The 3773-nt window shown below is 41.1% G+C and overlaps 1 non-coding gene across 1 annotated transcript; it reads left to right on the top strand.

Moving 5' to 3' along the window:
* Window positions 1-2876: 2876 nt before the first annotated feature.
* Window positions 2877-2995, top strand: LOC145407922 (5S ribosomal RNA). Its single transcript, XR_013898827.1, has one exon. It is a non-coding gene; the product is annotated as a 5S ribosomal RNA (ribosomal RNA).
* Window positions 2996-3773: the final 778 nt, after the last annotated feature.

The raw sequence follows: 3773 nt of genomic DNA, 5'->3' as shown, positions 1-3773 counted from the left end.
TATCGTTGTGTGAGGGAATGGTGGAATAGGTTCGGCCTGAACAGTGAACCCTGTTAAGTATATTGGCATACGTGTGCAAGTCAGCGACAAAGTCCTCACTTGCTACGTCAGAGGGGGTTTCCCACTCATCATCTGGAACTGACGTATTTGTTTCTTGATCTTTAGTTTGTGTTGAGTTTTGTACAATGGGTGTGTTGCCTTGGTGCTCTCCTAATTGTGAATCTGTTGTTGGAGCTAATTGTTTTTCATCTGGTATTAACGTGAGTGGTGGCGAAAATATCCCTGTCATTAAGATATGGTGTTATGAAATGCGCCTTTTGTTTTATGTCCTAACTAAATAGATGAGTAAATGAGTTGTAATAAATGATAGATAGTGAGTGTATAAGAGTATATATAGAAATAAGTAAAGGAGTTGAATATACCTAATTTTAGCACTGAGAAGAAATGAGTAAGTATAATTTCACCCACTTGATACAGATCGGAGAGGCGTGTTGATGCAACTGTCGATCTCGGAAGAAAAATGCAGGATTGATTGAAGATCTCTTGATAATTCTAGGGCTGTGTTGATCGACGATATTACTCAGGAAATTCCATAGCCTGGTGCTTATGGTGGTTAACAGCTGTCACAGGCAAACCTCAGCATAGAACGTCGAATTTCCAACTCAATACTGTAGAAATAAATGAGTATGAGTAGGAGCTATGTGAATAATGAGTAATGAGTAGTGGTTGAGAAGTGCCTGGTGTCAGTCACACGTTGTTTGGAGTGGCCTTTTGTCAGCAAACTCGCTTGGTGATGTCATCTCAGCACATGGTGACGTCGGCTTCCCACACTGGTAGCTGTGGTGAGTAACTGAGTAGCGATGCGTAACCTGGGTGAAGAAAGGTGAGTAAGATGCGTTATAAATGTGGCTCTGATGTTTTGCTGTGTGTCTTGACCTCTGCATCAACGATGGAGGTAGGCGGGAGAGAGTGTTAGGGTTTTGTGTGCTTGTTGCTTTGGTATTTCTTTTTCTTTACTTACTTTGTTTTTTATTCTTCTTGCTGCTGCTTGAAGTTACGTGAAGATTATAGAGTTGTTTTGTAGACTTGTAGGCTGTATTTTGTAGGAATTCACTGTAGAACTGAAGTTAATCTTGTAGAGTCTCGCCTGCTTTTGTAGAAATTCACTGTTGATTCGAAGACGAGGTCCGTACGTTCGCTGCCAACCAAATGTGACTCTCGATTCTTGTAGTAGGAGTTAGTGATGAATACAGGGAGTTTATCTTGATTTATTATCTTCAGAGAAAATCTTAAGTTGAGCAGTGTATGTATTACAGAGACTGAATACACTAAGTAAGTCTAGTTGGACCTCTCTTCTTGTTCACTCTCTCCACTACCTGTCGGTTCTATAGCTAGCCTCCTTCTGAGCTCTGCTTCCAAAATTCTGGTGTAGCAGGGGTCGTGTCACGTGTGTTACACTGTTGTTGGAATGTTCTAGAAGCCTGTGTGTGAGTATGTGTGTATGTGTGTGTATGGTCACTAGGCATTGTTCGTATGCTATCTCGCTGACACACTACCTATATCATCCCCTGACTTACTGCTTCCTGTGTGTTGTCAACATTCCTCAGTTACACTTGCAAAATCATTTCCCGTTCCCAGGCTTGCCTGGTGCTCTGTCTATCTATCTATATATCTATATATCTATTATGATATGTAATTATAATATGCAGTCCTAACAGGAGGTGAGAGGTATTGTGAGGGAGCGGGGGGTGAGTTGAGGGGAGGGTAGTCAAATGGTGGGTGACAGAGCGACTTGGAGGCGTTTTGTCTGCGGCCACCCGTTGCGGGATTAGGGCGTCTGGCTATAGATAGATAGATGGATAGATTCGTTTGTCCCCACTGATTAATTTTAGAAAGGTCCTTGTTCAGAGAAATTGCTGTGTTTATTTGGGAATTTATATTATCAGATTCTGTAAAGGAGGTACTAAATGTGAAAGAACTATGAAGTGTCGAGTCATCAGCATAAGAGTGTATTGGGTTGTGAGTGACAGATAGGAGGTAAATTATATAAATGAGAAAGAGAGTTGGGGCCAAAACTGATCCCTGAGGTACTCCCGCAAATATGGATTGACATTGGGAATAAATTTCATCCACTATGACCAGTATTTTTCTATTATGAAGGTAAGATATTAGAGGAACCAGTGATGCAAGGCCATAGTGTGACATCTTAGACAATAAGGCCCGGTGCCACACTCTGTCAAATGCTTTTGAAATATCAAGTGCTATTGTGTGTGTTTCACTAGGTTAATCTATAGTTTTGTTAATCTAATGGGAAGAAGGCAAAGAATGTCTGCAATTGAACGTTCTTGTCTAAATCCATACTGCCGATCGATGATTAATGTTTTTATTTCTAGGTGCTTGACTATGTGTTTATTAGTGTCTCAAAATCTTTGGCAAGAAAGGAAGTTATAGCGATTGGTCTATAGTTTAATCGACCAGTAGTGGCCCCCTTCTTAGGAACAGGATAGATATTTGCTTCTTTCCAAGAGGCTGGAAAACTTGAGGTACAGATGCATAAGCGGAATAAACTTGCCAACACAGGAGCCACCACTGGAGAACAATTTTTAGGTACTATAGAAGGAATTTTATCTGGACCAGTGGCTTAATATACTGAGAGATTCTTTAATGCAGCTTGTATGTATCTTGTGTGGATCTTGAGAGGGGATATTTGAGGGGAATCAAAGTCAGGTACAGGAATATTGTCATTTTCTGTATTTAGGTTTCAGATGGTTGATAAAATATCAACAAGAAGGTTGGTTTCTCCACGTGGGTCACTTATTAGATTTTCATTGAGGGACTGTAACGGTGGAAAGGAAGTGGTGGTATTGAAGTTAGATGCCAACGGCCATACCACGTTGAGTACACCGCTTCCCGTCCGATCAGGGAAGTTAAGCAACGTTGGGTCTGGTTAGTACTTGGATGGGTGACCGCCTGGGAACACCAGATGCTGTTGGCATCCCTACGTGTCAAGTGGGGTTGGTGGAGGATTAGTGCCCCTCCCTGTAAAACAATTAACTCTAAGCCATTGGCCACCTCATCTGGGATACATGGCGTCTGGCAATGAATGAATGAATGAAGGGTAGACCAGAATATTATATTGTCGAGTGGGTTGTTTAGTATTTTGTTAGCTTGTCTGTGAAGAAAGTTTGATTTAGAAAGATTGATAATAGTTTTGGCAAGGTTTCTGATATTTTTATAATAGTTAAAGGCTTCTTTAGTTGTGGTCCTCGTATAAGTGTTATAGGCTATTATTGTATGTTCTGTTACTCCAGAACAATTGTGGTCAAACCATTCAGGTGAATTACATTTTTGGAGAAAGCATATGACAGGGTGGATGGACAAGGATTGTGGAAAGTATTAAGGATATATGGAGTAGATGGGAAGTTGTTGAATCCTGTGATGAGTATGTATGATGGTGCTAAGGCTGCAGTGCGTGTGGATGGTGAACTGAATGAATTTTTCTCTATGAAGGTTGGGTTGAAACAAGGATGTGTCATGTCTCCATGGTTGTTCAATCTGTACATGGATGGGGTAATAAAAGAGGTACAAGGTAGGGTAGTGGATGTTGGAGTGGCCCTGGTGAGAGAGGATAGTGTTTGGAAACTCCCTGTACTGTTGTTTGCAGATGATACTGTGTTGTTAAGTGAAGACGAAGGAGAGCTCCAAAGCTTGGTGGATGAGTCTGGGAGAGTGTGTAAGAAACGGAATCTAAAGGTGAATGTAGGAAAGAGTAA

Source organism: Coenobita brevimanus, chromosome 74 (assembly GCF_032717465.1).
Source record: "Coenobita brevimanus isolate Jiangsu-jjx chromosome 74, ASM3271746v2, whole genome shotgun sequence".
NCBI lineage: Eukaryota > Metazoa > Arthropoda > Malacostraca > Decapoda > Coenobitidae > Coenobita > Coenobita brevimanus.
Note: the sequence above shows the minus strand (reverse complement) of the source record. Positions and strands in the feature narration are given on the sequence as shown.